Raw genomic sequence first — 25,623 nt, 5'->3', positions numbered from 1 at the left:
CCCTCGGCAGAGTGGAACAGGGCAAAAATGGCAAACCCAAAGACAGAGAAAATCAATGAAAGGCTGAAGAGTTACATGAACAAAATTAACAGGGATAGGAACAAAGTCAGAGAGCTTACTTTTGAGCAAATGCCAAAAGTCTTAGGAGCTCCTGGAAGCTGGGACATTTCGAAAGATATTCCTTGTAGGAAAAGGATAACCATGCCTAAAATGACAAGCATGGGATCCAGCAAGATGATGTGGGTGTATGGGACTGATCCCGAGACCGTGCCTCTTTATTTCTGAGTGAAGAAGTACTAGAGGTTGAAGAACTTCATAATACCATACTTACTGCATAAGTATGGGGATTGCATACATACATATGTATATCCCCACACCTAAATTAATTGCTTGGTAAGCATATATAGGCTTATAGCACAGGTTACCAAAGTCCCAAGGCATAGAACCCTTACTTAGGGACCAGGTAGAAACACCTGAAATGTGGGTGTGTGGTACTGGGCATTCCATCCTATTTTTTGGCACCTACCAAAAGACAGGCCTCGATGGAATCTGCCATACATTCTGTAACCCGGATGAGTACTGCATGCCTGTCATCTGAATGGGGTTAGTCTCTGACTGGAGTATTGCCAAGTAACCCAATTTTAGAATAGCACAAATTTTAATTATATGTTTCATTTAACTGACACCTGTCCTTGGAGGCTGTCATTAAAATCTAACAAGCTATGATGTGGGAACTATTATTATCTATGATTTATAGAGAGGCAAAAATAAATAAGGAGAAAAAAGGAAAGGGTGAGAGGTTTGGAGGAGCGGTATGATTTAAAGACTAGAAATTCCACTGGCAAAAAAGCGCATCATATCAACTACCTAGAAAATGCATAGGAAATGAAAACCCAGATCATTGACTTACTTGTGTTTGTGGTATGATTTTACTAAATGTTCATTCATCCTTCCCTTCATGTTGTGGGTATAATATGCCACTCCTTTCCTCGGTAAACTGAGAAAAAGTATATTTTTAAGTAAAATGGTTGAAACTGAAATGCATCAGTTTTAAAACTAAGCTGCACCAGGGGCACCTGGGTGGCGCAGTGGGTTAAAGCCTCTGCCTTCAGGTCAGGTCATGATCCCAGGGTCCTGGGATCGAGCCCCGCATCAGGCTCTCTGCTCAGCGGGGAGCCTGCTTCCTCCTCTCTCTCTGCCTGCTTCTCTGCCTACTTGTGATCTCTGTCTGTCAAATAAATGAATAAAATATTTAAAAAAAAAAAAAAAACTAAGATGCACCAATTGTAGAATCCCCAACTATTCGTCTTGCACATTTCGTCTGCTGAAGAGGAAAAATGTGGTAAGGAAAGGTTTAGGGTGCAAAGAAAACAAGGTAATGTGTTGATGGTTAAAGAATTTGAATAGTGGGTACATGGGGGCTCATTATACTATTCTATTTACTTTAGTGTAAATTTTGAATTTTCCATAAGAAAAATTTAAAAGAGTGGTGCCTGGGTGGCTCAGTTGGTTGAGTTGCTGCCTTTGGCTCTGGTCATGATACCAGCGTCCTGGGATCGAGCCCTGCATCAAGCTCCTTGCTTGGTAGACAGCCTGCTTCTCCCTCTGCCTCTCCCCCTCCCTCTGCCTGCTGCTTTGCCTACTTGCATGCTCTTTCTCTCTCTCTCTGTGTCAAATAAATAAATAAATAAATAAATCTTTTTTTAAAAAGAAAAATTTTAAAGAAATTTAATTTGGAGAGGCTTTTATTTTAGGTCTTGTACAAATTTATTTGGGAAAATTCATTTTATGCTGCAAAATTTGGCTATAAACAGGAGAACAGTACATCTTACATTAATTATATTACTGTATTTATGTTAATGATCCCACTGTAACGATACTATTCTCCTAAAAATGGAAAAACCAAAAGATCTGTATATACTTTTCTACTCTCCACATTCACAACCTGTCTTTTTTTCTTTTTTTTTTTTTACAACCAGTCTTTTTATAACAGCCCTGGGTTTCTAGACTGAATGCCAAATATGCTTCCCGTTTAGATCAAATTTAGCTTTAACTAAAATAATTAGCCCTTGGTCCTAATTCTAATGGAAATGTAAGACTCTTAATATTCAGTAATAGTAGCACCATTAGATACTGCTGCTAACAGTGATTTATATGAAATAATTAGCAGACTGTTTCTGTGGTAGATACATGCAGAATTTGTCCTAAACCAAAGGCAAAACAATAATAAAAACTACTGCCTTTTAACCTTTCCATGAATTTAAATAAAAAAATGTGTACTGGAATTGCACATTAATAAGGCCTGTTAAGCTCTGAAGAATATTTTACATTCATCTGTAGTTCATCAGACAGGTTCATGACCTCAGTGGAATTGCTTGTAGCTCCTGCAGTTCTTAAGCCGGCATGGGAGAAGACACGAAATACTATTTTATGATTAGAAAATTCTACCAGAATTGACAGAAACAAGGGAACACATTCCCATATTGAGTACATGCCATGAAATGAGCACATATAAAAATACAGATATTGAGGACTGACTTTTCATCCTCTAGGTACCTTAAAAAGAAGCAGCTAACAAGAGCGAACTATAATGCCATAGTTCTAGTCTTAAAGCAGGAAATGGGAGGGGTCAGCCTCTTCCCTGTGTCTGGAGGTGCACACGAAGGGAAACCACAGCCTTGTTTCCCAGTTTTCTAAGTTACATGATCATCACCAAAAAATCCGTATGAAGTTTCTCATTAAAAAGACTTTTTCCTCCCTAAGCAATATCTGTTTGGAAGTATCCTAGAGTTCATTTATCTTGCGGTTCCCCGAATCCCCCCTGAATGGCCGGTATTGTGTGAAAGGCATTTCCCACAAGGCTGGGCTTGCGGCTAGCAGAGGTCCCACTACAGCCGGGAAGTTAGTCAGTTGCTTCTCCATCCCTCAGCCTGAGAAAATTTCATCCACAGAGCTGATTCATGCTACTTCTTTGGATCTGCTACTGGCAGCACAATAAGGGATGAATGAAATAAGCACTCAGCAGCTGAATGCCCTTAAAGACCACTTGGGAACTTTATTTGGTGCCAAATAAAGTGACCTGCCAGTGTCAGCTGCGGGAAGCATATTGTACTGGGCTCTGCAGTCTGTCCCAGTAGCCTATTCATTTCTGAGGAAATTTTCAGGTATTGAATTTTAATCCATGATGCCCAATTATAATTTGGGACCCTTTTACATTAGAGACTGGGCTGCACCCCATTTGGCAATTAAGTCAGAGCTGCCTAATACATGATTTTAATTTCCGGAAAGCAGGTGCTTCCTTTGGTCAGTTACCAATCCCTGATTTTCCTTCATTCTTTAGCTTAAACCATTTTCATTTCATAGCCCCCGCCCCCCCCTTCTATAAGTATTCACCACATGTTAGATGATTTTCCTGCTTAAGCCTGTAGGGATTCCCATAGGCTTCTTTTTAAAAAGTGCATATAACTTCTTCAAAAACTCATTTTGTAGGTATCCATTTGATCTCAATTTCATAATAACTTATTATATTTTTTTAAATAACCTGAATAAAGATTTGCTTACCTTACCTATCACTTGCAGTTATGAAGTGAGACTCTCCAGAAATATTTTCTGCATTAGCTTCCTTTGTTTCCTATTTTTACCAGTTCAACTAAAGACTTCCCTAACGATTCGGAAATGATTTTTGTTTGAGTTATATTTACAACTCTGTGTCTTCTCCAAACAGTGCTTTATGGTTCAAAATAAATGCTTGAGAAAGCACCTTAAAATACAAACAACTCAAGTATCAGGTGCCAAATTTGGAGGCAAGTGTTGTATAAGTTAAAACCTATTCCGGAAAGAAGTTCCCCTCCACACACATGCACTGAGATGGTGCAGTTTTATCTTCCGAAAGTACTTTGTGTAAGATCAGCCAGTACCAACAGAGCTGTAGCGAGGAGATTGGGAAACCAGATGTCCATTTGTGCTGATAATGACAGTGTCTTTAGCCCTTCCATTGCTATGAATGAGCTGCCTACCTCACTATTTCCATTCCCACATATGAATTATAAAATGCTGTTGAAATGCTGTATAAAATGCTGATGACCACCCTAGGATTAAATTTAAACCTTTGGTGGCCATAGATGGACTTGTCATTCCTAAGGGAAGTGAGTAAAAGGAAGCAGAACCAAAGCAAGATGAAACAAAATACAAAACCAAAAATAAAGAAAAGGAAAAGAAAGAAAAGACGTTAAGAAGAGAGAAAAAAATGGGGGAAAGCAAAGAAAAGGGGTGCTGAAGTTGAGTGCTACCATCAGTTGGCTTGATGAGCTCATTGTTCTACTCCTCCTCTGCAGGCTGAGGCCACAAATGCCTCTTGCTACCTAGCTTGACTCCACTGAATGATGTTTCATAATTAACTGAGGATTAGCAAAATTGATCGTCTTTAATGGGACCATGGCAAATGTTTCTTTTAAAAAGACCGAAGCAACCAAATTCTGGATTTGAAAGATGCAGAATTAGAGAAATTTACAAAAACAGTCTGTTACCTAACAAAAAGATCTATTTAATATTTCAGTTTAAGAATTAGCTGTCCTAGAATATAATAAATAAGATTTGATTAAAGTCTGTGAAATTGAATGCGGTTGTGTTTCTCAAACTATGTTCTAAGAAACACTAATGTCCTGCTAGATATTTGATGCTTCCTTAAAAAAAGCATGCTCTCATCAAATACACTGTAAGACTCCAAACCATATTTGCCCTCTAAGGAAGTCACAAAGCTTATTAACACATTATAGACGCTGCGAAGACTGGCATGGGAAAAAACAAAACAAAACAAAACCTGTTTATGTTGAATCCAGCATTTTATACACACACACACACACACACACACACAGGCTATGAAACTTTTTTTTTCTCCTTAAAACACTGTTAATAATTTGCATTTTCTGGAACACAGTTATAAAGCAGTGTATTCCAATATTAGTACTTATTATTTTGTTGTTGTTGCTTTTGTTTTGAAGAGTAAAAATAGCTGAATTACAGGTTTGTGTTGACTTTGGGACCAGAATATTAAAATTTAGTACATCTGCTTAATGCACAATTCATTGAAGCTGGGTATGAACCTTGTACTTCATGTCACTGCCTGTGTTTACCGTGCCTGTTTTTCTGTATTCAGCCCCTTAGCGTTTTAGGGTCCATATTTAGTTTTCCATTGTATCTATGAGGACTTGCATGGTGCTTAGTACAGTGTAGGCACTCAGGGAATATTTGTTCGAATGAATAAATGAACACTGTAGTAGACATCTTTTTATATTTTGTTTATAACCACATTAGAATGTAATTTTGGCCTCAAAGTAAAAATAAAAGAAGTAAAAGTGAGAATGGCTAAACTGAACTGGTCTTTAATAGCTTTGTCAGAGGCCAGTAAATTCCTCACCAATTACTCTATTGTCTGATGCTTCATTGCTTCTGTTAGCCAGTCTGTTTGAAGTCAATATTCATTCTATTCTGTAATTTTCCAATTTGTTTTTTAAGTCTTTATATCTTCAATTATCTTCATATAGCTATTTTTTACCTGCCCTTTACTTTTTGTTGAATGACTTCTTAAAAGCAGACTCATAGTGAACTTCATATATCATAATATGCTCTGAGAAACTTCACATTGAAGAGAAGAGAAAAGGCAGTGAAGGCGTGGGAGTGAGTGTGTGGTATAGAAGAGGTAAAAGAGGTAAGATGTTTAATTCATTTGACAAATATTTACTGAATGCCTATCCTATGCTGGGCACAGAGTATAGTCTAGACAATTCAAGGTCAGACAAAAATATGAAATATTCATCAGACAGGTATCAACAGAATTAAGAATTTTCAAAATTTCATCCCCCCCCTCCAGTTAGTTCATACTAGAGAATGGCTTGGTATTTTTAGAGTGATGATTTCATGTGTAAATTGTTTGTCTTATCTATTTTGCTCTGTTTCTATCTTGACAAGGCTGCCAACTTTCCTGAAATTGTACAATATTTTATGGGTCAGGACAAAACCACGTAATATGATCTATCACATAAAATTTAAAGTAAATTTAGTTACCTTAAATCAAAGTAGTAACTATTCAAAAGTCCACCTAAAGAATGGTTCTGACCATTGGTTGGTAAACTATATCCTTTGGGCCAAATCTGTAAAGTTTTATTGGGACACAGCTACACTTACTCACTTACATCCCATCTGTGACTGCTCCAACTGGAAAGTTGAGTAACTGCAAGAGGGACTGTATGGCCTACAAAGTCGAAAATATTGACTATCTGGCTATTTGTGGAAGTAGCATAGATAACCCTTGGCAGTTCAAGTAGGAGCAAAATGGTGGATCGCTAAAAATACATTTAACATCTCCCTTTGGATATTTTTGTTCCTATATTGGAGTGTGATGAGAATATTATTCTGGAAATTCTTAAAGATCTAAGTCAGTAGCAGTTGGAATTCCATTTCACTGTTGCTCTTTTGTTCAATATTAAGTATGGACATGAAAAACTAGAATGTTTGAATTTTATGTCTAAGTTTTTATATTCTATGCTGGCAATATAGGACTTGTCTCTGCAGGTGGAATACTTCAGTACATATTGTAGGCAGGTTCCAAGGGGATCTATTTCCTGATATCCACTTCCTTGTGTTATCCCATTCTTCACAGAATAGGGCTGACTTGTGTAATCAATAGGACATTGTGGAAATTATGGAGTGTGACTTCTGAGTCTAGGTCATAAAAGGAATTGTGATTTCTGTCTTGTTCTGAAAGAACCAGCTATTATGTCTGGAGGACACTCAGGCAGCTCCCTGGAAAAAGGAACTGAGCCATCTGCCAATGGCCAATGAGGAGACTGAGGCAATCCATGAACATCCAGTGAGTGAGCCATCTTAGAAGCATACCCTCAAGTCCCAGTTGAGCCTTGATGACTACAGCTCCTGCTGACATTTCCACCACAACCTCCTAAGAGACCTGGAGCCAGAACCATCCAGCTAAGACACTCCTGAATTTCTGACCCTCAGAACTATGAGATAATCAATGTTTACTGTTTTAAAACCACTAATTTTGGGGTAATTCATTTTCATTATGCAGCAATAGATAACTAACACATTGGGGGTTCCCGGGTGACTAAGTCGATTAAGCCTCTTACTCTTGGTTTCCGCTCAGGTCACGATCTCAGGGTACTGGGATTGAGCCCCACATCAGGCTCTGTGCTCAGTGGCGAGTCTGCTTGAGATTCTCTCCCTCTCCTTATGGCCTTCGTCCTCTGCCACTTGCACACTTGCATACATGTGAGGGCGTGCTCTCTCCTTCTTTCTAAAGTAAATAAATCTAAAATTAAAAAAAATCTTAAAATCTACCATGGTGTATGAGAATGTGGGCTCTGACGTCACACAACTTGTGTTTGAATCCTGGATCGACCACTTACTAAATGCATGACCTTGGGCAGATGATTAGCTCTGTTACTTAGTCTTCTCATCTAGAAAAATGGGGGTATAATTTACATCAATATCATAGAATTGTTGTGAGGAATTCAATGAGGTAATGAGTGAAAAGACTTCCTAGGAGGTAGTAATTGTTGCATAAATGTTAGCAATTATTTGCTTTTAATTACCATTAGAATGGGCTCCAAGTTACAAGTAAGAATTCTTTCAGACCTCTTTTTGTTTTTTTGACAACTAAGTGAATCCATAGTAGAACTTTAAAGGACTTTTATCGCACATCCTAGAGTTTATACGATTTAGAACAACTCAACTAAATATGGGGTGCGGGGAGTCAGTAAAGCAAGTAACTACAAGAAAAGGCCATTGTCATTATTTTGGAAAACTAAGATATATACTAGTTCTGCATAATATTATGTATAAAAACAACAGAGGATGAAGAACAGGCTGTTATCCAAGAAAACAGGTAAAATTCTATAGTCTAACCCGGACCACAAATTTTAAAAAACACAATGACAAATGAAATTTTTCGTCTAATTTGCTAAAACCTAAACCACACATAATGTTTTTTGGTAAAAATAAAAGATAAATAGCAAAATAATATGATGCTTTGCAGGTTGTTTGAGTTATCTAACCCTTCTTTAATCCAGGGGATTATTGAACAAAACCAATGTTCATTCAAAAACACTTAGGAAATCTGTTGTGGATTACCAATATCATCAGTTAAACCTGTTTCAAATTTATTGCTTTCATTCAGGTTAAATAATAAAAGGGTCCATTTGTCCCACCACATGTATATACATGAATTTAGCTTTCATCATTCTCTACAAGTTTAATCCAGTGATTTATGTTTTTTAACGCATATTCAAGGAATCTGTTGAAGAAACTCATCCAGACAGACAGAAGAGCTAGATGGGATTAATAGGGTGTAGGCAGGATTTAAGCTGGTTGGTTCAGTTCAGTATAAGTTAAAAGAAACAAAGAATAGAACACTGTAACCCTTCTTGAGGTTCTAATCATTTTAATGACTTTAACAAAAAAGAACAGGCTAAGGTCAAGAAAGTTCAGAGACAATGATCCCTGTTTCTAGAAATACATAACAGGAAGAAAAGCCACTGCCTCAGCTGTTCTTTTTTTGACAGTGAAAAACACCACTGTATTTTTTTTTTTTTTTTTTTTGGGAAAAAATCTGCCTTCTCTTTAAGTCATCATATTAATGGTTAAATTTGAGGTTTCAGAATTCTTGATTTTCTTTGTGAAACCATTGTATTTCACTTACCACCACAGCAGGCAGCAAAGGCTAGGAAAAAATTGGGCTTGCTGACTTTTTTAAAAATGTTTTACAGCAAGACAATGTATTACTTTGAGATCTTCAGATAGCAACTGCTCAGATACAAAAAAAATACTATGACTTATCTTATTATTGATGACTTTGAACCTTGAAAAACATTCACTTTAAGTCTTACAAGAACAAAATATTGGAACATGAGGAGGAAAAAGCTTTTTCTTTTCTCCCCCCAAGTAAAGCAAACGCGGTTCCATTCTCTCAGGTATTTTGTTTCGGTGACATTCTAATCTTTACACACATTAAGGACTTTCTTTGATAATATTGTTTCATTAGTGTAAAATGTATTTTAACAAATATGCTCTTTTCCATTAACTTCTTTCCAAACACAGAGGACAAATGGAGACTTGATAAGCATATATCAGCGCTTCATTGCACCCGATATGTCTTTTCAACACTTATTTTGTTATAACTTTCATAGTTTAATGGAACACCTTGGGCCATGAAGTATTTTGTGTTCATTAACTTTTAAAAAGGAAGAGATATTCTATCTAATTACCAGCACTAGAGCCAGAATATGAGGTGCTCTTCATAGTTTTCTGTTTTCTGATTCTACCCATGACACAGACCAGATGTGGGGTCATGGAGAATGGGAAGTAGACTTTGGTGCTGTCTGATTGCACTCTGTGATGGTGGGAATGCATTGTCGCTGTGCTGGCCCAGAATGCAGCTGCGACAGGTGGCCCTTGTTCACTTGAAGTGTGATTAGTACAAGCGAGGTACTAGGTTTTTTAATTTACTTACATTAATTTATTTCAGTTTAAGTAGCCCCATGTTGTTCGTGCCTACCACAGGGAACAGTGCGTTTCTGACCAGATTTTCAGAAAGGACAGCCATTTCCACAACAATTGACTATCTTAATTTGTGGCTCCCGCCATTCTTATTTCCTGTATAGATAATGTCTAAAAAAGATCAACCTTTGTGTTATTTTAATTTTTTTTAATTTTTTGTTTTGGGGGGTTTAAATACTACAAGTTTAAATTTGCTAGGGAATGCCTGTTTTTTGAGGTACTTTGCATATACAGACACTACAAGCTGTATTTAACTGCTTTCTACAAAAAGTTGAGCTTCTCAGATAAAATTAAATTTACATGTAATTGTTTCAAATTTATTATTTATTTACATAACTGGGTTTCTGTCTTGTTCAATGTCATGATTAGTTTAAAATTTCTTCAAACAAGTTTTCAGAATTATCTTCAGTATAAATAAAATACTATGAGATCTTAACTTCCTAGTTATATGGAAAAGTAAAATATTGGTTTCAGCTTTGTCTCAGGCAAAATATGCCTGGAAATACACAATATCATATTATTCAAGTGTTGCTTACATGATGACTTGAGTTCAAGTAAATTTGTGGAGTCAAAGAAAAGAATGGATACAAAATCTGCAACAGACTCCTGTATTTCTATAATGGGCTGGGTTTAACATATTATGTTAATATACATTTTATCCTTTTATTCTAGTTATGAACTTCTTAATTCATCATTTTATCTTTTTTTAGTTCCTACTATGTTGTATTACAAGATTATGGGCAGGCCATTTAGTTTAAGGTCTTTTGTTTGTTTGATTCCAGTTAAATGGGTAATGCCATTATCATCTGCTGATAAAGTTATTTTAAAACTGTGATTGGCCAAAGCCAGTTAAGAATAACCTAATGGCAACCAATACCTATTTGTGGGAATAGGAATAGTTTTTTAAATTCACTGAAATACCCTTGAATTTCCTTTCTCTTATAACTCTGTATGCAAATCCCTTTTTTGTTGTTTGTCTGAATTTATATATGCAACCAAATCCACAGCATATGCAGTATTTCAGTACTCTAAATTCCTCATTTTCCTTTCTCAATTTTTGTTCTTTTCAGATAAGCCCTGTCCATGTATCCCATAAAGAGCTGCAGTATCTTAACTATTCCAGCCCCAAATCTATTCTGCACTGTCAATCACATCCCCTCCCAAGGTACTTCACTGCACACAAATCAAGTTTGAGTCAAGTCTACTTCTAATCAATAGATCCTTATAGATTGTTTTAGTATACCTAAATCACTTCCCAGAAAATATCTCGCCATCTCATTTCTAATGGGAAAACATTAGATGAGATTTCAATCTGGGCCACTAAAGAAGAAAGGCTAATGTACTCTTCTGGTCCATCAGGGGCCTAAACGCCATGTAGTTCTTACATGAAATGGGAAAATGTTTTCTCTCAAGTCAAAGACACACACATGAGGGGAACATTTTAGTGCCAGGGCAGCGTAGAATGAAGGAAAACGGCTGAGGGACGTGCAGGCTGCTGGATTGTTTTGACACTGTAGAAAGTTTATGCGTTGCCTTGAAATCTCTGCAGTGTGGTCAGGCAAGTGAGTTCTAAAAACACAAGTGCCTCTGAAGCAAAAAACGCTAGAAATCTTTTCTTTTTTTTCCCTCTCTTTAGCAAATCAACAGCAAATGTGGCTACTAATGGTACATTTTGAATATGGCAAAAACACAGTCCATTTATTATCCATATTCCAGAAATATTTATTGCTCTAATAAGACAGTTAAATAGTATGCCAGGCAGCTGTTCTTAAAAATCTGTCCTGTTCTGTAGCTAAGGGGAGTACTGACAAAATTTGTCTTTATATGTTGTACTTTCCAGTTAACAAAATGATCTCCTACCGATAATCTTATTTAATCTTCATAGTAGCACTGTGAGAGCTAGCACGTCCTTGAACCACAGTCCAGAAACTGAAGCTCTGTTGGGTAAGGGAGTTGCCTGTGTTCAAACAGCTGACATATTAGAGCTGTATCTTTAAACATGAACAGAAGATTCCAGAAACTGCCTGCTTTTCATTATAATATGCCAAAAATGGCTAGGGCACCTGGGTGGCTCAGTGGGTTAAAGCCTCTGCCTTCTGCTCAGGTCATGATCTCAGGGTCCTGGGTGGAGCCCTGCATCGGGCTTTCTGCTCAGGAGGGAGCCTGCTTCTCCCTCTCTCTCTGCCTGTCTCTCTGCCTACTTGTGATCTCTGTCTGTCAAATAAATAAATAAAATTCTCAAAATTGACTTAGAGAAAAAAAAAAAAACAAAAATGGCTACTTACACTTACCATTTTATTTTTTCTGATATTTTAAATGAATATTTAGTTTTGGAAAAATAAAAGAATTTTGGCCTATGTGACTCCTAGGCAGACCTACAGTGTTTCTCAGGGTATGCTGGAAATCCATATGCTGTAATCTGCATAACATTAAACTCTGTGTGAATTTGGATGGAGGCTATTGAAGGACATTTGCTTCAGGAGTTTTGCTAAACCTAGACGTAGACCAGAGTCAACAGAGACGTTGGTCTTCAGTATCCTCTGAGAACAGTTTCTTGACTATGGTGGGCCACTTCTAAGACAGCACCAGTAATGTCCTTCTCCTAGTACTCATGTAAAAATCTCCTCCTCTGGAGAATGAGGAGGGACCTAGTGACTTACTTCTGTTGAATAAAATATGGTAAATAAGATGGTGTGTCACTTCTGAGATGAGTTTACAAAAAGACTGATTTCTGTCTTATCCATGATCTCTTGTTTTTCTGCTTGCTCATCCTCATGGAAGCCAGCGGCCATTCTCCAGGCTGCCTGTCCTATGGGGAGGCCTATGTGGCAAGGAACTGAGAGGGGTTCCAGCCAATGGTTCATGAGATACGGAGGCCTCTAGTCCAACAACACACAAGGAACTTGTCACCAACCATCAGAGTGAGCCTCTAATCTAACCTTGAGGTGACTGCAGCTCTGGGGATCACTTTGGTTGTGGACTTGTGAGGACCTGATCCAGAGGATCCAGTTAAGCTGAGCCCCAATTGCTGGCCCAGAAACTATGAGATGAATTATTGGTTGCCTCATACTGCTAGGTTGTGGAAGGATTGGCTACACAGTGATATATAACAAATGCATTGATTAAAAGAATTCCTTTTCCTACCCTTTATGTACACAAGGCCCATCCTACTATCCAGAATAACTTCTGGAAATGGATTTGATGTCAGTAACTATGAAAACTGCATAGTGGATAAAATCATTGCTTTGGGATTAGAAACATCTGGACTATGTCTGGATTTGTCATTTACTACTCTGAGACACTGGTGAAGTTATTTAATATCTCTGATCCTCCCTTTCCTCATTTGTAAAAACTATCTATCTATACTACTTCATAGTGCCTTTTAAAGCTAGATTATGAAAACAAAACAAAAATGTTTAGTATCTAGTAGACATCCAGAAAGTATTAGCTATTTTTATAATTTGAATTTAAAGATATTAACTACATCTACCCCTTTGGTCTTGCATTCCTAACATTCTTATTCCTATGGAAAGGATCAATCAAAAGCATTTTGTAAATATCAGTGAACACATATTAGCCATTTCTTTAGATAGGAGGAAACTGGTAATCAAAAGCTCCTACTAAAAATATAAATAATAATGTCCTAAACACCAGAAGGATGTCAAGGAATAACAATGAAGCCATTCTAAAATATTTTGCAAGATGTGAAAATAATGTAAGTGCATGATAATAACTGGCATGTAATGTCTTAAAATAGAAGCCAAACGACAATGATTTTCATTAGATGCTTCTCAAATCCTATGGGTGACATGAACCCATTTCCTCTGTCACATTTCTGAAGAGATAATTGCAGGAAATACTGTAAACAGCTTAACATTCACAGGTCATATTGAGAAATGTTTATAGATATTGACAGCTAAATACAACATATCACAGCCTCCTGAACAATGTAGCATCTACCTAACAATGAACTTCCACAAATCAAAGTCAAAAAGTCAAGCATTGCTTTGGCAAAAAGGAATATAGAAATATTTGTTGAATGGGTGAATGAATGAATAATGAATGAAATGCTTTCCAGGAGGATAGGCTTGTATGAAATATTATAGAAATAATATTAATTTAAATATTTATTTTTCTTTCATAATACTTAAGTGTCCAGGCATTAACCTCCTGAATTTAGAAATTAAATAATAGTTAACCCAGAATAAAAAAAAAATTCCCTAAACAAATCTACTAGACAGATAGTAAATTTAAAAAACATTTCCTAAGATTCATAGAATTAGGGTATCAAATATTTTTTTGAAAACTGAAAAACTGAGCCTGGCAGGGCTCAGTGACTGTAGCATGCAACTCTTGATCTTGGGATTGTGAGTCTGAGCCCCACATTGGGTGTAGAGATTAAAAATAGAGTCTAAAAAACAAGCAGGGGCACCTGAGTAGCACAGTCACTTAAGCCTCTGACTCTTGGTTTCGGCTCAAGTCATGATCTCAGGGTCCTGAGATGGACTGCAACTTGGGCCCTATGCTCAGTGCAAAGTCTGCTTGAGATTCCCCTTCCCTCTCTCTCTGCCTCTCCTGCTCACGCTCTCTCTTTCTAAAATAAATAAATAAATATTTTTAAAAACAATCAAAAAACTGAAAAACTCACTCAGTTCACAAAAAATTAAAAATGAAATTTGCTAAACTCTTAGATAGAAATATCTACTAAGAAATAGTAGCAAATTAACAAAGTCTCTATATAAATTGTATTTTCCAGCTGATAGGGTGTAATTTAATATTTGGGTTTAAGTGGAAACAAAACTTATTTACATTTATTGAACAAGAGAAAAATTTAAGTGTAAATATAGAGAAATGTTTACATTAGGAAAAAAAGGGTTAACGTCTCAATCTTTGTTATTTAGTACACTAAACATACACAGTCTGGGTGTAACTATTTCCTACTCTTTTTTTTTTTTTTAAAGATTTTATTTATTTATTTGAGAGAGAGACAGTGAGAGAGAGCATGAGCGAGGAGAAGGTCAGAGAGCGAAGCAGACTCCCCATGGAGCTGGGAGCCTGATGCGGGACTCGATCCCGGGACTCCGGGATCATGACCTGAGCTGAAGGCAGTCGTCCAACCAACTGAGCCACCCAGGCGTCCCTATTTCCTACTCTTTTAATGAAAATATGTGTGGGTAGAGTGGAGATATATATACATACACTTGAGAATGTATATACAGAACAAAGTCATTGGTGCTTCCAGTTGAATTACCTTTCTTACCTAAGAGTCTCAAGACTTTTAAATTACTGTATATCTTAACTAAACAGCCCCTCCTAAAAGTTCCCTAATCTATTCATATTTGTCATATCTTCTATTATTTATTCATTGTATTTTTCTTTACAAGCAGAAAAACTATTTCAGCTTCTTTAAGAAAGATTTGAATCAGGAGTGTTTTTAAATAGGTAATACAAACTTTTGTATTTTGTGATTTGCCCAGAAAGTCATGAAGTTTGGCTGAACATAACAAAACAAAGCAAAGCAGAATTTTGCTCTTTTAAGCTGTGTATGGTCTTTGCTCATGTTAGAACTAGGACAGAATACAGAGTGTCAATTGTTTCATGGAAATCCTATAACCAAAGTAATACCGGTGCAAAATGAAAATTGTCATTGGATTTAAACAGCAAGAAAAAACAATAGCAAGAGGGAAAGGGATTTTTAAAAAATGAGAAATTATGCCACTAATATTTATTTAACACTGATTATGAGTCAGGTACTGTGCCAGGTCCTTGGATTACATTAGTCAATAAAATCAATAAAAAACTCCACCCTCCTTAGGCTTTTATTCTCATGGGGAGGGGGCACTTGAGTGAAGGGAGAGAGACACTAAATAACAAACATAACAAATAAACTATATGATGTGTTAGAAGGTGTGGTGTGCCAAAGACAAAAGAAAATGTAGAGCCAGGGAACGGAAGTGTGTATGGGGGCAAAGTGAGGGTTGGCATGACCTGGCTGGTATTTATAGGAAGCTGAAAAAGTGACATTTGAACAAAGACTTAAAGAAGGAAATTATCCCAACAAATATCTGAAGAAAATATGTCTGAAGCAGAGAGAATAGCTTCAATGAAAGCCCTAAGGCAAGAGTGTGTGTGATGCATTCAAGGAACAGTGAGAAAGTGAATATGGCTGGAACGGAGGCAGGAAAGAGGGGGAGAAGTGATCTTGAGGGGCTTGTAAGCCATTGTGAAGACTGATTTTTGGATGACTCCTGATTGGCCAATTTTGTGTCCTTGCCTTATTTTTCTCTGCCTCCTCCTCCATCACCAAGGTCACCTTCACTGCCAAGGCATTTATTTACTGAACACTTTTCTTGATTTGAACAATAATAAGATTCTAAAGCCCTAGGAATGTATTTCCAGATTTTTCTTCTTTTCATCATTTCTATTCAATCCAAAAATATGTGTTGGATTCCTAATGTGTGCAAAACTGTGTGTTAGGCACTACAGTCTATCGACTCTGACAGTAGAATATGGTCCTCTGGGCCACCATTGAACATGATACAGTACTTAGAGTTCTATATGTGGTATCTCACTCAGTCCTCCCAACAACCTATAAAATGGATGCTATTTTTTTTTTCATTTTAAAGATGAGAAAAATGAAACATGGGAAGATTAAATAACCCATCCAAAATATGCAGACAGTGAGCTACAGAGCTAAAACTTCTCAAAACTAAAAGTTCTCAGGTGTTTTTGACCCCACAGTTTAGGATCTTAACCATTCACAATACTGCCTTCTATTGTTGCAATCCTTCACAATACTCATACTCTTTGAGATGTTTTCTTTATCCACTTGTTCATTCAGCAAGTATTTATTACCACTCTACTGTCTTCTCAGTGCTATTAGGCATTGAGGACAGAGGGCAGCTGTGGGCCTCCAAGGTATCTTTGTGTGAATTAGAAAAACGTGTCTATTCCTGAAGGCACTTTACTTTCTTCTGGTGGAAAATTACTGTAATATTCTGATCTTTGAAGAGCAAGTCATCTAACTGCTTTTGCTGAGAAATGGTTATAATAGATATATAAATTTATTTGCAGGTGCACAGATAGAATATATATGAAAGCCAAGATATTAAAGGTGTTTCTGAAGTAAATACTATCCCTTAGATGTGATGCCCTAGTGAAGTCCATGGTGGTGTGCATGACACCATCGTATGAGCCAAATGAAAGAAAATAAAACATTGCTCCCCAGAGATGAAAAATACAACACTCATAGTAGGTCAGAAAACTCATTTCTTTTCTATAAGGCCTTTTGGGGCTTTGTTGATAGACTCTTTCAAAATCTTCGTGAACTCAAATAACTCAGCAAAGTTGAAAATTATTATTTGAATGGTAAAAAGACACTAAAGTTTTAGAGAGTGTATTCTTGTCATTCTTTGAGAATCATCTCTTATTTTATCAATTCTATTCAGTTAAAAAACGTGTTGAATTTTGAACAAGTGCAAAATTGTGTGGTAGGCATATTTGTTAAGATTTTATTTATTTATTTGGGAGACAGAGAACATGAGAAAGAGCAGGGGGAGCAGTGGGAGAGGGAGAAGCAGGTTTCCCGCTGACTAGGGAGCCCGATATAGGGCTCCATCCCAGCACTCCGCACACTGAGATCATGACCTGAGCCAAAGGCAGATGCTTAACGGACTGAGCTACCCAGGTGCCCAAGTGAACATATTTTTAAAAATTCAGACAATAGTCTGTTAGCCACAGACCGTATACTGTTATGCATGAGAGCGGTATTGAACTGTACATGATACCAACTTTTTCTAGTATTTATATCCATCACAATGGACATTAATCAGTTACCTACTTAGAAGAGGATTTTCTCTCATCAGGATCAGAGCATACCTATACCATTACTTTTATATTAATTAGCACTTATCCTCAAAAGATTTTGAAGTTTGACTGGTTACTAATTGTGTCTTCACAAATAATTAAAAAAAAAAAAAAAAGAGGTTTGGGGAAGCTAACTAGTAGGGCCAGGTTGAGTCAAGAATTTCTGACTCCCAAGCCCACCACGGCAGGCTGCCTCTCAGCATATGTGGGAGGATGACCTACTCCCAGGCCCCAAACAAGGGGATAGAAGAATCAGAGGTGAAGATTATGGAAGTAAGAGGGCACATGGCCAGAGTGAAGGACTAGTGAGGATCCTCTCTGTGCCAGATTCCAGCTTGCTTACTCCTCCCCAGACCAGGAGCACCTTCTATTGTTTAGCAGCCAATTCAAATGACTAAGCTCTGAACTATAATTTCAAATGCACAAAATAGTCCCAGAATTGGCTTCAAGGTTCATTAGATCCCTTTCCTTTCCCATGTGTATTGCTTCTAAGCTTCGAGCCTTTTTTCTGAAAGGGTAATTTGAAGATATCAGGGGGTATGAAATGAGAAAAACAAACACATATGGAAAGTTAACGAGGTGCCAGATACGATCATGAGCACTTTGCTAAATTCACACAGAAGGAGTGAGAATCAGGTTTTGGGGGTTTGGGGGGGTTTTGGGGTGTTTTCCTAAGAAGCAATCCTAAGAGCTTAGATCCAACTTGGAAATAGAGCTGGAGCTGAAAGTTTGGGTAAAGGAATGAATATAGAGGAGCTGTTGTACCTCCAAGTCTCCCATGTAGCAATGTGGCCCTGAAGGCATTGTCAACAAACCAGGGGATGAGACATCTCAGCCACGGGAATAAGCGAAAACATGCTTACGAAAGCTGCTGCGGCTTCACATAATTCCTTCATTCAAATGGCCGTTTATGTTTTACTTATTCATGTAGTCTCTAAATGACTGGTGTGAGAAATAATCTTTCGGGGCTATCCTTACAAAGAAAGTCAGACTTTCTCGAAGCTGATAAAAATCATTTCTTATAATGTTTTCTTAGTTTTTTTCTCCCTCTTGTAAAAAAAATCCATGTCTGGGCTCTGTTTTCCCTGCCCTGCTGGAAGCCCCTCAAGAATAGGAGCTAAGCTTTAAATATATGAACTCTTTGAGATTTTTAGTGATTACCCTTTCACTTGACACATGGAAGACTTCAATCGTTTGCGAAGTGGTGATTTTTTGAGTTCTTACTTATGTGTCAGGCGGTGGACTGGTTGAGGGAGTACAAAGGGAAATAAGATGCAGTTTTTGCCAAAGTTGTCACTGTTGTGGAGAAGCCAGACAATAAATAAATAAATACATTTCAGTAGGTATAAATACAGGCTAGGGCAATATAGGGGTGCTCCCCAGAGTAGAGGGGTACTGAACTCAATCTAAGTTGATCAGGAGAACTTCCCGGAGAAGGTGACGAATATTCTAAATCATAAAGAAAGTAATGGTTAAGAGGGGAAAGGGCAGGTCAGGTGACATTTACTGCGGGAGCCAAGGCCTTGAACCCATCAGCAAGAGTGCGGTCTGTTCTGGGAACTTCCAGTATCTCATTCTGGTTAGCATGGTGAGACCTTGTCTGATGAGAGTGGATGTGCAAGCAGGAGACGGCTCAGGAAGGCGACTGCACCAATATTTGTTTGGGATGCTCCTGAGGCCGTTGGTAGGTGACATGATTACAGCTGGAATCCCTATAGGTGTGCCTAAAAAGCAGGTGTCTACACAGGCCAGTCATCATGACAAACACCAAGGGCCTCTCACAGAGGACAAAACAATAGGCGTTCTCATTTCCAGGTGAGTCAGAGAGCAGGGTAAAATGGTTGAAGGATCCAGATGCCATCTCTTTCTTGACCTGTATGCTATAATTGTGAGAGTATTAGAAGAAAGGTAGAATCTGCTCCGTCGATGAATATTCTTCAGCTTCTCCAAACTTGTTTGCATATCATCTCTATGACCTTTATGTATACGTAACCTGAATCTTCTAAACTCCCAGTCCGTACAGAAGCAGAATAGCTTTTGTTCTATTTGCATTTTGCAAATTAAGCATCCTCTCTGGGTATCTATCCCATCGCGAGTAGCTTTTACTTCTCTCAACCTTTCTTGGCTCTGAAAGTGTTTCTCCAATACGAGCTAGGTACTGAACTTTGAAGAAGAGTCCACTGTAATAACAGTAAAGTTTAATGATGCATAACTTTGAGAGACTGACAAATTTCCAGCCAAAGTATTGATTCTTACAGAATTTATGAAGCACATGCTGTATTCTGTGTCATTATGGTCCATTTTTGGCTGAAAGAATCATGTAAAATAGATTTTTTAATGAGTGGTAATAGCCAGACATAAAGAAGGTATTGATGTGCGTCATGAAGGGTGAAATAGCGTGCCAGATTAAGGCATATACCAAATCAAAAACAATGGTACCCTCCACTACTACAAACATAAATTTGCTTTCCCCCTTAATCACCCCTTCTATGCACCAATTTGCACATTCACAATTTCCTTTCCTATAGAACTCTTCTCAAGGGCATTAAAAATGTGTAAAATTTTTGCATAGTTGCATATATTGCTTTGGGGGATACAAAAGTTCAGAAACTGGTTGTTTAAAGTTGGCAAAGTAATTGCTCTTATATGTAAATACTGCCCTTTGTAAATAATGCTAAAAGCTCATAATCTAATCTTTATTACATGCATATAAATGGACTATTTAGCAGATCAATATTTAAATACCTTTATCAAGTCAATACTTTTAAAATATTACTGGAAAATTTTATTTGTTTTTCAGAAATGTAAAAGTTTATTCTTCTTTTCTAACTTCCAACTAAGCTCTTTTTGGTCCTCAGAAGACCTTGCGGATGACACTTCTATGTCCAACTTGTTTGAAAAAGTATGAAGTGTGTTCCTGTGGTCCTCTGCTGCCTGTTTGTGCCCTGTCCATATTAGTGTCTGTTATGAATTCGTTTCTCAAGAAACAATTGAAATGTAAGTCTTTGCCCCTGCCCCCACCAGTCTACATTTTGTTTTGACACACTGGGAGAAAAAAGTGGCTTTGAAAAAGAGTAATTTAAACTTTGATTTTACGCTTCACTTTGGAATACATGTGTATTAAATGCGTATCTCCCCGACAGAGTAATCAATACAGATTGTGTAGTACATTAGGAGGAAACCATGTCTGAGATTATTAGAAAAATTAAATGCTTTTAGTTTTGCTTACTTGAGCAATATGTGAAAATGAACAGTTTAAAGACTCTCAGGCATCTGACCAGACTTAGCCTTAGTCAGAACTCACGTTACTGTGGCTGAGCTTTCTGTCTTGCTTTTCCCCCCCCTACTCCTCCCTCCCCTGCCCTCCCCTCCCTGACTTCTCTCCCCTAACTCTCCTGCCCTCTCCTCCCCTCCCCTGTCTTCCCTTCCCAACCCTTTCCTGACCCTCTCTCTTCTCTTTCCTTCTCTTTTCCCTTCTTTCTCTTAGCAAAGCTGTATGTACTCTCTCTGGTTAGCATTCACCTGGTGAGCACCAAATTACTGAAATCTTAAATCTTGTATATAGAAATGCCTGCCTTGAGATGGGACACAGGAAGAAAAGTGATTGAGTGGCTATGGCTTTCTCTGAAAAGCGGTGCTGTGTTTCCATCACATTCCAGAAACCTTGTCAGAGTCTGAAGGAGAAGTGGTAGAGCTCTGTGCTGGGGACCAGTAGATCCCAGTCACAAATCTATCTCCCCGACATCCAGAAACCCCATAAGAATAAGCGAACTCTTTTTTTGAACAGCTGCTTTTCAACAATTCAGGAGTTTAAAAGCCTAATAAAAAAGTAACTTGGCAGTAAGAAAAAAGCTGAAAGTCTCAATAGGCTCTTCTCAGGCCTAGTGGAGCCTGAAGAACCCTTCAAGGTCTTAGTCCACAGTGAACACAGGAGCTTGAATGAGCGCCCTCATCCACACCACAAACAAGCTGCTGAGAGACCCGGAGAGAGGTCAGTCTTTACATAAACATTTTTCCCAGGCCACAGGCAAGTAAATTCAAATAAAATCGGCCAAGTCCTGGTTGGAGGATTAGAACAAAAGCTCCGGGAACAGGAAAGCCAGTCCCTTGCTCCAGGATCATATCCCACAGCAGTGCCCATTTAAAAACTGCATTTAACCTGAGGCATTTCAATTCATGATGTCTACGTCCATAGCTTTTCCAGCTGGACTTTTTATTTATTTATTTCTTTAAGAACAATTTCTAGTTTAATGGATTCATGTGCTAGAACTAAAATTTTAGAAAGTTAGACATTTTGGAAGCACTTTTTAAAAATGTAGCCACACTCAAAGATATTTGAGATACAGAGGTTGTCATTCATCTTTGGATCTTAATTTCCTTTTTTTTTTTTTTTCCCCCAAATCCCAGCATTTGTTAAGACACTCTAGGCTGACTATAGATGTACAATGTGTCCATAAGTGTACATAATTGTAGCATTGGGTTGTGACAAACTAGTTTTGTTAAAATGGAAGATTTAATAGATGAAATGAGGAACTATGTCAGTGTAATAGCATATTAGATTGTGCAAATGAGCTATTCCTAAGGCAACATGAATTGCTTTGCTTTTATATTTCCACAATCGTTCGCTCGTTTGACAACTAACATTCAGAATCCATCTTTGATCTTGGAGGACTAGTACAAATCAAAGTACAATAAATCTTTACACTTGGGAACATAAAATGGCACTAACAGAGCTCATGGCCTGGAGAATATGCAGACCCACCCAAGACCTGATGGCAGGGCTAGCTTTAGGTAGGCTTGGAAGGCAGTCAAACTTGTCTTCAAGCCTTTCAACATTGCTCTCTGCCGCATTTCCCACCGAGCACCAGGATCCCAAGATTCTAATTACCCATCGTGAAGGATTTGTTAGGTGCCATACGTTTATACGAACTGTTTCTGATCCTCACATGACCTTGCAGGATCAGTATTTTATTTCCATTTCACAGGTATGAAAATGAGGCTCGTTAAGTCTAACTACTTCCAAGGGGCAGAGCTGGATTTCTACCCCAGGTCTTACTTCAAAGCCCCTCCTTCGGCTCATGACATCATTATGTCTCATCCAAGACCTGAGACTTCCAGGTGGAGTTCACGCCCAAACTTGTTCTTCCTGTTTTGACTCCTGACTCCCTTCGGCTTTGGGGCTGTGGGGCTTTGGAAGACAGACAGCAATTAATTTTTTTGGTGCGGTGTTGGGGGGAGAGTAGGAAATGGAAGGCGTACACCGTTCTCCTTCTATTAACTTTTATTACCAGAATTCTATCTCGTTTCTGAGAGGGACCTCTGGAAACGATACCTTTACCCAGAGGACTTGCAACAGGATAAATTTAAAGCAGCGTAGCATCTTGCTGATCACGCAGACGACATGACTGCCAGTTTAGCTTGCTGTTAAGATTAGCCGCTTGTGTTGGCTCCACGATGTTGTGAAAACTCCTGTTAGCTTCTTGGAACTCCAAAACCTGTGATGAGCAATTTTCCTTATTTTACTTTGTGACTATCTGCCATTTGATTTTCACTCTAAAACATAAACTGACATCTCTTGGGTTTGTAACAGAATTTTCCCATTGTGAATAAGTCCCCCAAAACACACTTGGTTGGCAGAGCAGTCCAGCAATCTGTTAAAAATCACCAGAAATCAGTATTTCCATTAAAGACTCCTCTCTGAAATTTACTGCGTGACTTTGGGCAAAGCCACTTAACCTCCCTAAACCTTCAAATATAAAATGGTCATCATGAGGATCAAGCGAGATAATTTCTACATAAAAGGGTTTTACAAATTGTTAAGTATTATACAAACGTTAAGGGCATTTCTGGGCATCATTCTTAATCTGATTCATTCCTTCCAGGGAAGCAATCTTGCAATATAAAGGCCTTGACTTGAGTCTTCCATCTGTGATATCCTTTTGACCCTACCCTATAAAGGAAGAATCAAGAGTCCTAGAATTCTCTCTGTAATTTACCACACAGCTCTGCCAATAATCATATGTCATGAGCGCTGAACATTTTCTTCTTGGATTTCCTAATCCTGATTAAATGGTAAATCCTGACGTTATTAGGTAGCAAATGTTCATCCATCAAACCCTTAGAAAGTGGCTTCTCTTTTTGGAATTTTTTCCTTCTCCTATCAGTTAGCAGTTTATCTTTTATAATCACAGGTTGCTGTCTAGGCAGTCTACTTGAGATGGAAGGCAGGGAGTAACAGAACCATATGAGGAATGATAAATGAAGGTATCTCTCTGTTCCTTTCTTCTCCCATGCCTCCTTACACTTGGGGTAACAGGTACTTCTCCTGTCCATGCACGATTCTTCTTCTAAAAGGAACTTAGTGCCCCCTGCAGGCTATAGGAGTTTCTCCTCCCACAATCTTGATACCTATTTTTTTTTTTTTAACCCTCTCCTGAAACGGACAAGTGCTAGGCTTTTCTCCATTTGCTGGAGTCCAGGAGGATGGTTATTTCTAGCAATCTCTGAAATACTGAGAAAAACGACTCAGCAGTGGTGATTTTGATCTCATGTGCCATGTGAGGGTACTAATGGATCCTGAGTATCTGGCCACACGTTGGTCACTATGAGACCATTGACAGGTGATAAGCTTTGGGGGACACATACAGGTGGGAAATCTGAAGTTTAAAAGGCCAAGTAACCCACCGTGGGGCTTCCAAAACTAAGTTGCAGTGGTTGCAGGGCTAGAACTCAGGTCTTCCAGGGCATTTCTCAAGTGCCCTTTACTGTGTTTTGAACAGCTTCTTTTCACTATTTTCAAAAGTACATGTTTATGTCTCAAAAAACCTAACCCTGAGAGCTACTAATGTCATCCATGGGCTTCCATAGATAACCGAAGGATTAGAGCTTCCAGCCTGCAGAGAGGATCTGCTCGGCAATACTAATCCAATTTGTAACCACATCCTGGTGCTATTGCAAATGTCTCCGAGGTCAAAGGTATAATTTAGTGAGAACTAGAAAGTGCAATAAACATGGGGGAAGCCTCATTTCTTGATTTACTTGCAAGTTGCCTAAAGCAAAGTACTTCAGCACACAACCTTTTAATGATTCTCTGCTGAAAAAGGCAGAAATCTATTGAGTTTTTCTAGGTTTTATGATCTTGAAATTCTTGAACATTTTCTGAACCTTCTGTTTCCTGAAAAAAATAACTCATTCATCCGCAAATTCTTCATTGCCATCCTCGGTCCTGTGTTTGCCTTGCTAATTCTAAGTGAAGAATGTCTGTTGACTCAGATTATTTGTCATCTATAAATTTGGAACTCAGGAAAGCCTTTCTTTTTTGAAGCTATTTTGAGATTTTGAATACAATATTGAAGGAACAAAGGCTATGTTTTCATCTAAATCCTTGGAAGATAAATTAAAATTCTGGGGTATAATAATTAAGTCCTGTAGATCAAAGTGAAGGGTGAAAATCTCTAGGTAGAAGTTCTGAAGGCCAAACTGAAGAAGACTTTGCAAAAGTGGTAAATGTTTAAACCACAAATCTATGTTTGTTCAGCTTGTGGATTTCCTCTTACTAAGTAGTTTTAAAGCTACTTAACAGTATTTAATTGACATTTTACTCACTATTTTACTTGCTTGAAGTCTTTTGTACTCAAGCTCTCCCAATTACAACATGTACACAAAAAATTACCTTCGCTTATTTCTAAATGGCTAAATAGTTTGATGTAATTTCTATTAGAATTCGGTAATATTGATAGTGCAGAGGCTGGAGCAGCATTTTTCAGGTGTCAATTCCAGTTCGTTAGTACACTGTAAAATCGATTTTGTTGGTTGTGCCCGGCATGAAAAAGAAAAGAAGGACAGAAAGCGAGAAAGAGAGAGACAGAGAAACACAGTCGCATGGAATGTAGGAAAAGAGTGGTGCTTAAGTTTTGTGTGGAATTCTGCTTTGGTTCTTGTGTGTATTTTGACTGTGACATAGATTGTCCTTCTTCCTGGCATTGTAGTCAGACTGAGAGACACTATTCTCGACCTCGGTGGATAAGGGCAAGAGCTCCTTATCAGCTGTAGGTATCATTCTGGGCCTCGGTTTTCTTCTCTGAAAAGGTGTGAACTAAGACTGATAGAAGAGGGGGTGCCTGGGTGGCTCAGTGGGTTAAGCCGCTGCCTTCGGCTCAGGTCATGATCCCAGGGTCCTGGGATCGA

At 38.1% G+C, this 25,623-nt stretch overlaps 1 long non-coding RNA gene across 2 annotated transcripts in view; it reads right to left on the bottom strand.

Moving 5' to 3' along the window:
* Nucleotides 1-22,720: 22,720 nt before the first annotated feature.
* Nucleotides 22,721-25,623, bottom strand: part of LOC132001952 (uncharacterized) — a 212,432-nt gene continuing 209,529 nt past the window's right edge. For both annotated transcript variants that reach the window (XR_009399729.1, XR_009399730.1), the window contains exon 6: nt 22,721-22,931. This is a non-coding gene — a long non-coding RNA (uncharacterized LOC132001952). The remainder of the gene's footprint in view (nt 22,932-25,623) is intronic.

The sequence above is a fragment of the Mustela nigripes genome, chromosome 14 (assembly GCF_022355385.1).
Source record: "Mustela nigripes isolate SB6536 chromosome 14, MUSNIG.SB6536, whole genome shotgun sequence".
Taxonomy (NCBI): domain Eukaryota; kingdom Metazoa; phylum Chordata; class Mammalia; order Carnivora; family Mustelidae; genus Mustela; species Mustela nigripes.
The sequence above is the reverse complement of the archived record's forward strand: the minus strand, read 5'-3'. Positions and strand labels throughout refer to the sequence as shown.